The following is a 10,609-nucleotide window of genomic DNA, read 5'->3' on the forward strand; positions in this document are numbered from 1 at the left end:
CAATCGTCCTTTTTCTCCCCGCGTTCAAGCAGTATTTCCATCTCACTCTCTGGCGTTCCAGGAGATGTGATGGCGGCATCCTCGCTACTGCGATTTATCAGCATCGGGGATGAAATACTGTCGGTCTCCTCTTCCCGAGACACCTGCAATGCAAAGGAAAGAGACGAGGTAATTAATATATCTGGAATGAGTACATATGCCCCGAAAATTAATATTTGATTTAGTTCGTGGTAGTAGTTATGGTACAAAGAAGAGGGCGCCCCTACAATTTAGTTGTTAGGTATTGAAATGAGATATTTTCATTGCTGAAATATGGCTTCCAGGGAGAAGTTCCTTTAGCAAGTTTAACGGTAAACGTAATTGAAATAGTTCGATTCAATTTGTATATGATAATATTAATCCTTATTAATAACTCCACGTGAAAATATAAAATTTATTATTATTTTATTTAGAGAAAACATGATGCAAGAAAAACGATGCATGCAAGAAAACCGATTTGCTTATGAATGTTGATAAACCGAAAATGATGGTTTTTGAAAGGGATGAAAATATAACTAAATGTTAGATCAGAGTGAGCGGAGATATTCTGAATCAGGTAGAAGAATTTGTGTATCTGGAAAGTATGTTTACTAGGAATGGAAAGACCGAGAAAGATATTGAAAGGAGGGTGAGTGCCGAGAACAGGGTGAACGGTGCACTGAAATATACATTGGCAAACAAATGTTTATCGCAGGAGGCTAAACTAGCAGTTCACAGTGGAGTTCTAGTGCCAACTCTAATGATGATGAAAGTAGATTAAATGCTGTCGAAATGCGATCCCTCAGGCAGATGTGTGGTAAAACGATGTATGATAGGTGCACAAATGTCGAGATCCGTGAACTGTGTAAGGCTGAGACATGCATTATCGACAGAATCAAGAAAGGTGTACTGCGTTGGTTAGGACATGTAGAGCGAATAGACAGCGAAAGAACGGCTAAAAAGATCTACGATGAGAATGTTGATGGATGCAGAAAACGAGGTAGGCCGAGAAAGACATGGCACGATCAAGTCCATCAAATACTTGATGATGGACATGTCAAAAGTAGGAATAATCGGAGCGCGTACATGAGAAGATGTATGAATGTAGAGGCAGCAAGGTCTGTATGCAAAGATTGAGAGATATGGCATTATATCCTCTTTGCCTACCCCTACGGTGAAACGGCGTGATGGTTTGTTTGTTTGAGAAAACAACAGCATTAAAGATATATTACATAACCATTTTATAAGCCATTTATAGTTTTCTAACAATATATATATTTTTATTATTTTTGGTATGTGTATATATATTTACATATTTATACACACACAATTCTGGGTTTTATCCCAAGGGGGAGTAGGTATATTATTATTTATATCACTACAGAGATGGGTAGAATTTTTGTTTCAAGATTATGGATATTCGAGCGTTTACAGGGCTTATGACCTGTCATAGGTTGGGTTCAAGTGGCCACTTTTATGTAGAATTCTACAACATTCCCCATTCCGCTTATTAGCGAATATCCATATCGGTGACATTTTTGGTTTTAGTATATATGTCATGAAACAGGGAAAGCTTTCACTAGCGCGTTTGGAGCGCCATCTAACCTCAATATCAAATATATATTTTTATACTATATTATAATTTATTTCAGTTTTATAATGTACGGTGGTTTATTGTTTTAGGTCACGACTAGCTAGGAAATTCTAGTATTAGGCAGGATCTTTATTGTTACATGTATTTTTTTCATTTAAAGATGCTTAACAATTCAAATCAATAATAATATTTATTTTTTTAAAATCCATCTTTAGAAAACATACCAATAATAATTAAAATTGAAGCATAAACACAAAATATACTATTAATAATAAACTAACTTTTTTCATTTATGTTTTTAATATTATTAAATGGGTTTTTTTTAAAGCTTTATCTATCTACTTGTGGAGTTTTGTGCAAACCATCGTCACCAAAACGCAAAATTTCAAAAGGGCTATTGTGCGATATTGGTCATTTATAATGCAAAATTCGTGGGAGTTTTTCTTTTAGAAATATATGACCGATTTATATCTCATTTTTGCAATAAAACAAAATTTCGGGGTTTCCAATTTGTGGCCCCTTTGAATTTAAGCTGAGATATGTTTTAGATAAGTGAAGTATGTATCTATATGGTGTAAAAAAATTATAATAATCTTCCCAGTGAACTAATCAATAAATAAATTTAAAGTTAATCTAAAGAAATTTTTGAATTTTAATTAGTTTGAATGCATTATTGTTTCATGTTTTTTCTTTATTTATCCTATGTTTTTATTTTTCTTTCTCATGTACTCGTATTTAAAATTATATAAACTCCTATAAATAAACAACTAAAACAGTGTAAGTCACCTTCCAAGCACAAGAGTTAGTCTCTTTTTTTCGAGAGTTACAGTGATAACATTTACTACACGTGTAGATATGTTTACTACACGTGTAGATATGTTTACTACACGTGTAGATATGTTTAGAATTTTACAAAAACATGTACTTTTTATGAAATTTATTAAAAAAATAATTGAAAAACATGTTGGTGATTAAGTTATATTATAATATAATGGAAATAAAATATAATGCAAGGTATTACGATTTTCAATGGAGGTTCTAGCGGTGCGTTGGTACAGGTTTATGCTATAAAATAAATCAATATCGACTAAGAATTGGTGTGTGTTTGACTATTTCTCTTACTAGTTGTCTCAACGTAAAATAGTTGGTGAAATCTTGTTGGGCAAAGTGAATCTTTTCAAGGAGCTAGGGGAAACACATGAGGCTATTTCCTATTTTGTAAAGTAAGAGGGTGTCAGTTGTGGTTAATTTTATTTATTGTTTGAATAATTTGTCTTTCATTCACTTTTGAATTCACGTAAAAGTAAAGTGTTAACCTATATAAGTAAGAGAATAAGTGCCGGATAATAAATAACATATTTAGGGCCTTATTCATAAACTCGGCGTAAAGTTACGCCTAAGTTTGGTGGTATAATTCGGATGGGAATATATCATCCTTATTCTACCATTATAATAAGAATGGTATTCCTATCCGAATATTATTTATATATTTTATTTATTTATTTAACTTTTTGTACAAAATGTTATTTGTACATTAGCGGGCTTATTGCCAAATGGCAATTTCTTCCAACCAACCAATAAAATAAAAGTTTTATTTTTATAATTCAAGTTACAGAACATATTCAATAGAAAAAAAGATTAAAAAGCTAAAATTATATATATAAATAGAAATAAACGTATTTGTTTATAAATTACCTTAAATCAAAACTATTTCTCAACGGGAAAAAGGAAAAAAAAAGGAAAGAGGAAAAAGGAAAGGAGGAGAGATTAAGGAAGAGAAAGGAGATGTTTCTTCAGACGTGATTTAAACAGAGATAATGTAGTAACATCTTTGATGGTGGATGGGAGATGATTCCACAGTCGAGCCGCATGGAGACTATATGAGTTAGAGAAGAAAGATGAATTGTGGATGGGTATTAAGAGAGTGCCTTGAGAATTAGAACGAAAGGGTAAACCATGAACTGATAAGCGTTGAAATTTTTCACGCAGGTATATAGGAGCGTTAGGTTAGGTTATTACCACTATACTTAAGTGTAACTTTATGCCAAGTTTATGCGTAAGGCTCTTATAGTTGTAAGATAATGCTAGTGTTGTACAAAAATATGAAAAAAATATTTTTGTATTATCTTATCAAATAAAAATTAACACAGAACGCCTTTAAATACGAATTAGGCAATCAGCGTAACCCATGTGTCCAGAAATACTCTGTTTTTATTTTAATCATTTAAGCTAGGGTTTCCTAGTACAGCGGTGCCCGTAGTTTAACGGCCGTAGTGAACGGTGATGCAGTGGACAGCCGTCGTAACGTCGACTAGAGAGTGTGTAAATGGTGTTGATAATACCGTTTTCCTAGGAAACCACACTCTAGTCACTACGGCCGTTAAAATACGGGCACCGCTGTCCTAGGAAACCCTAGCTTTAGTATGAAATAAATGTACATTAACGGGCTTATTGCTATAAGTAATATATTAAAACCAATCAAATACTGATTGGCGTATTTTTTCTAAATATCTGGACGTTTCCACTTCATTAACAAACAAACAAGGCCCGTAAGCGTATTGTGTTCTTCATCCAAACGTATTCCCGAATTTCTCCCTGAATTATAGCTCTTTTGCAGTGATTTTACCCGATATAGATATTTACCATTGGCGCGTCTCTATAGTTTTTCTTTATATAATATACGAGCTGCACCCGGCAATGCTTTGCTATTGCTAGATTTGAGTTCATACCCGTATTTAGATTAAATCAACAAAATCAAATGCTGTCGAAATACGATCTCTCATGTGAATGTGTCGTAAAAATATATACTTTAGATGCACAAATGTTGAGATCCGTACATTACGTAAGGCTGAGATAAGCATTAACAACAAAATCAAGAAAGAAGCTCTGCGTTGGTTTTTTTATTTTTTTAAATATATATTTGGATCCCTGTATTTAGTAGCCTTACGTGTCATATTCAAGGCTTAGGTACTCGGAAAAAATCGTTTCGAAGACAAATCTTGGAAATGGGATGTTCGATCACTGATTTTGGTTTATTACCTTTATGAGTCCAATCACCATTGTTGCAAAGTTCAAGAACAATGGCGCGTGATAACTACTTTTAACTACAGTGTGGATATCTGTTAAGGATATTCCATCTTTCCTGCATTCTGCTTCAAGATTATGGGCGTTGCAAACTGAAAAATGGGCACTAAAATAACAGATGTTCGATACTCTGTGAAGAAATATCATCGCATGGACAATAGTCATCATTCCTTAATTTAAACCTATATAGATAACTTCTCATAGCTCCGTGTCCGGTAAAAATTTGGGTCGTTTCGAAAGTACTTTGGTGATGATGACGGAAGTTTGCTGCATCAGCCAGCGTTGGGAAAAACATTTTAGTGATTTTACCTGCAGAAGAAGCGCGGTAATGATCCTCCCAACGCTGCTACGTATTTTGTTTTATACAGCGTTTGGCAAAGCTAAGGGGAAATTCTGAGAAGAAAGGTGCGTTGGTTTGAACATGTACAGCGAATGGACAACGAAGGAACGGCTAAAAATATTTACAATGCGAATGTTCATGGATGCAGAAATAGAGGAAGACATGGCATGACCAAATCCTACAAATACTTGATGATGGATATGCCAAAACTCGGAATAATTGGCGCGCGTGCATGTGAAGATCTATGAATGTAAAGGAAGCGAGATCTGAATGCAAAGATAGAGTGATGTGGCGTTTTATTCTCGGGGAAACGGCGCGATAGTTTGTTGTTGTTATTGAAAAAAAAACATATCTCTAATGCCATAATTCAGAGAGAAAATAAGTTAATCCGTTTGTATGAAGAAAAGTCGGACCGCGTTTCCTCTTAAGGTTAAACATAATTAAGTATACTTACAAAACTTTACTAAAAAATCTTCAGTAAAAACCGTTTGGATAAACGTAAAAAAGATGTTGTCACATTTCATTGGTAAGTAGGCACCTAGGTACATGTTTATGATTGAATTTCAAATCTAAAAATAATAGGATATCCAATTATTGAATTTGAGTAGGTACCTAAGTACTTGTTTATGTTTGAATTCCAAAACATAAAGTAATCGATTATTTTTAAATAAAGAATTCTTTTAGCAAATGTCAAACTCTGCTCAGGGATGCACTTGAGTCAGGAATGCGATTTTCAAAAATGTATAGAATGTCAGTGGATATTATTTTAGTACAACCAAAAATCCAGTATTTAAAAATAAATGCGTGGAAATTTTAAGGAATTCAATGAAATAATCTGATTGGAATCCATAAAAAAACGAATGCTGTCTGTAAACAATCAAAAACAAACTTTTTTATATAAACAAAAAATAACATCCGTCAATTTTTTGTATGCGCATTCTCGGCGAATGCAATCCTGGTGATGAATAAAAAAACATTTACGCTCCTAACTTTTTTGTACATAATAGATTGAAGATTTTATGAGCTTTAAACCTTCTCGCGGCAAAGATGTACATTTATCTGAAAACCGCACGTAAATCGGTCCGGTAGTTATTCAGTCCACCGAGGACAACCATAAAAACATTGGCTTTTATATATATAGAAGAAGATATAAATGGTTTCTTATGGGAGCTAGGGCCATCCCAAAAACCCAAAAAATCGTTCAGACTTATCTCCCGTCTTCGGACGTACTGTATCCAGGTACGATTAATGTTTCTAGAAAACGGAAAAAGTACCGATACAGAAAATTTTATTCTGATACTCTTTCTAAAAAAAACAAACACAATCGGTTCAGATTAGGGTGCTATACCGATTTTGTTGTTTTCAGTTAGGCATAATCAGTCCGATGTGCAGTTGTCTTTTTCGCACAATATTGGGGAGGCATTTGCAAGAGAGTAACAGAAAACTATTCATCGAAATTCTGTCACTGCATTTACTCTTAAAATGAGTATAATTTTATTTTATTTTATTAACATAAACGGCAAATCTGCCTTTTACAAAAAAATATAATACTAACATATTTGCTAACCTAATAATTATACAAGATTTATATTTAAAAAATAACCTAAAAATTAAACAGCACATTCAGTAGAAAGTTTAAATAATTCAAGAATAAATAAAAGTAAAAAACAAAATTAAATAATAAAACATTCTACAGTAATACAACAAAAAAATCATAAGTACTGTTTCATACAGCTGGGCAAAGTGAACAAAAATTTGTATATATTATGAAATGCATAAATTAATAAATATAATTACCATTCACCATCTTTGAAAAAGTTCAAAAGGTTCGTTCTATAGGAATAATACCCTACACTTAATATATCGGATACGCGGGGATAACTATTGCCGAGTTCATGAAGTCTGTTTAATACGGCATTACAAGTATACACTGTCCGTGAATTGTTGCTACAAAACGGTGGCACCTGTCTAGTCATGTAATAATATATGTATATAAAATGTTTTTTTAACTCTTGTGTGCCTGTGATATCACGATGAAGTTGTATTTTTTGTAATCTTCAAATGGACATTTTGACGTCGGATTTGGAAAGTAAAAATAGTATAAATATGCTGGATTTTAATACAAAAAATATTTTTCATTTCCATACGAATAATAATTTAATTATACGAACGAAAGCGATGACTCCAATACCACAGTAAATCTGTTTTATTGTATAAGAAAGAGCACGAAAATAGAAATTATAACGCTTATGAACGCCGTTCTATGGCCGGTGTTTGTGTGAAAGGGACAAAACAAAAGAAGAGATTCGTTGAATCATTCGGTTATTGACAGTTAGCAGGAGTGCACGCCAGTTTTATAAATTATGGAAAAAAAAAAAAAATTAACAGAATGTTTCCATGCTTTTTAAAAAATGTCTTAACTTCAGAATATTCTGTCTTTTGTTTAAGGTGACACTATGTAACATCACAGTATGTAAAGGAATTTTGTAGCACAGCCTTCAGATAAGTTAAATTTTGATTATGATAACTATTTTTTATATTTTTAATGTATGTATAATGTTAATGTTAATGCAATGTGTAATGTTAGGCTCGTATTTTTACAATACATTTTTACATAATTATGTTTCATTTTTATACATGTCAATACGAATGAAATGGAATAAATAAAATATATTTCTATCGAAAACTCTCGAGAAACCGTTAAAAAGAGAAACCTTTTAAAGTAGGTACTATTTATTTGGAAAATAAAACCTTATAATGTAAAACATCACAACAAATAACCCTAAGCTTTGTTGAAAATTACAAAGCAATTATATCGTTCCTGTATTCTAATATTTGTAACATTTTTTTGTTTTTTTTTATTTGAATTTTTTTATTAACCCTTACTGATTGTTACATTCATTTTGCAAAAGAATTATATATCATTTTTCATTCATACTCTTTTGTTGATAATAATATTTTTTACGCCCTTTGAAAAGTTTGTCTGAGTCTTTTGTTTAGTTTTGTCTGGTAGTTTATTGTATAATTTAAATCCCTGATTTATTAGTCTCTAGTTAGATATTCTTGTACAATGTCCATGGTCATTACATTTTTTTTTCAACTTTTAGTTATTTGTCCACAATGATATCAGTGGCTAACTTATAATTACATTTCAAAGATTATAGTTGAAAAACTTAATTAACATTTTTTAAATTTATATTTTTTATTTATTTTGTATTTTTTTTTATTATATATATTTCATAAAAGGTATATGTTTTTAAAAAAATCTATACATATCTACTTTTACACATCTAGTAAATGTTATCACTGTAACTCTCCAAAAAAGACTTAACTCTTGTGCTTGGAGAGTGACTTAAACTGTTGTAGTTGTTTATTTACAAGAGTTTATATAATTTTAAATACGAGTTCATGAGAAAAAAAAAGCATAGGATATATAAAGAAAAATCATAGAACAATAATATATTCATACTAATTAAAATTTAATGTAGTTTTTACACGTGCTCAAAAAAATTCTTTAGATTTAATTTAAATTTATTTATTGATATATTATTTTTAATAGTTTTTAGTTCATTGGGAAAATTATTATTATTATTTACACCTTTGAAGACAAAGCTATTTTGATCATGACTTTTGTGGAATTTAGGAATTTTAATATTATGTTGGTATCTGAGAGACTTATTCATCTCAAATTCTTTTATTTTTTCTTTTTTATAAATTTGTATAATATAATTTATTTTTTAAACAGTGTCTACTGTATGAACCTTAAATATTTTAAATAGACTTTCCGTATTAAATGTTAAGGATTTCTTTAAAATTACTTTAGTAATTAATCTTTGTACTATTTTAAGAGGGTTTTAACACACACATATATATATATATATATATATTTTTTTTTAAAATAGTTTTTAAGTTGGTGTTAGATAAGGGAGGTCATATAATAGCTTCAATATTTTAATTATCGTCGTTGTAGTCAGTTTATGTCATTTTGGTTTCCTGTTCCCCATAGTTGTTGCATAAACTTGTTTTTTTTTAAAAATTGTACGTGAGTTTATGTTTGATTTATTTATGTTTTATTAAGTAGAACTATTATTAACTTTTAATAACATAACAATATTTTATCAAAATTTCTCAAGAGCGTAGATAGTTTTCCAAATTAATTTATTTTCAATATTTGTTAATTAATTTGTTCAGAGCATTTTATTTCTTTTATCTATTCAGGTAACTCATTGTACAGTTTTAAACCCTTGTATATTTTTTATCTCTAGTTTCCCATGCATGAAATTGTGGGTTAAATTTGACTATCAATATATTACAGTGGAGATGAAGAACATTAAAAAAAAAGTATGTAAAAGTCTAGCAGCGGCGTGCGTGAGATTTTTGATGAGGGAAGCTGTCACTTGATGATAGGCAAATAGGTAATTATACCTATGATTAAAAATAAACAAGAATTTGGCAAAAAAAAAATTTTTCAATTTTTCATTTTCAATAAATTTGTTTATTATGCCCTTTGACACACTCGTCATTTGCGACGACACATTGATGCCATTGCTTAATCCAATTGTCCATGCACTTATCATATGCCTGTAAAGCCATGATCTTTAGGACGAGAGTTTTTCATGCCCAAAACATCTCAATTATGAGATGCTCAATAATACAACAAGCTCTCGAATTGGTACACATCGATTGTTCAACATGATTTGCTTTGCCGATTCGATGTTTTCTTGGATACTTGACGTTGCTAGACGTCCAGTATGTTTTTATCATCTAAGCATTCATGAACGTCTTTAAACCTCTTAGACATATTTGTATGTCCGTGTTTTTGACATATACGATTCTCCAAAGGTTTTATTCAACATTTTCAATGATGCGGCACACAAAATTTGTGTTGTGCCAATTTTTTATCCATTGTAAAAATCGCCACACAGCAATTATTCGATTCACTCAAACAGACGCTGACAGAATACTGAGCATCCAATCGCCGTCAAAAATACCGATTGGTGAAGCTCGGTCTTTTTATATTAGACAGGCGCCGTGGCGCATTTGGTAAGACGGCCGAGTGTGAAACTGGAGTCGCGGGTTCGATTCGACAGTTTTAAGAAAAAAATCGAAGAAAGATTTTTCTCAATTGGTCTGGTTGTTGTGGTGTATTTTTCATAACCTCTTTCCATATCCCCTCTATCCCACCTGCTGACAAGCCTTAAATCAGAAGATTAGCGGGATATTAAAAAAAAAAAAAAAACCTTCTACCAACACAACAATTAGAGTTAAGTACGTCATAATTTCAACATAAGATAGTTATATTTCAAAATCAAATATTAAAACCCCATCGTCTCAAATGATTTAAAAGCGAAATTTGTTATAATAATCTCGCGTATTAAAAATTTCGTGTTCCGAAAAATAAATATATTTTTCAAGAAACTTTTGTCCGCACCCGATGGTGCATAGGACACTGCATTGGTACACCAAACTTAGTGAAACTTGAGCATCTGTTGTTGGTAAGGTGATCAGTCTTACGCTTCAGAATATCGTGGTTTTTAATCAATATTTCATGTCGATCTTCCCGGAACCTCAAG

Source organism: Micrasema longulum, unplaced genomic scaffold, assembly GCF_059751315.1.
Source record: "Micrasema longulum isolate JH-2025_06_02 unplaced genomic scaffold, ASM5975131v1 h1tg000586l, whole genome shotgun sequence".
NCBI classification, from domain to species: domain Eukaryota; kingdom Metazoa; phylum Arthropoda; class Insecta; order Trichoptera; family Brachycentridae; genus Micrasema; species Micrasema longulum.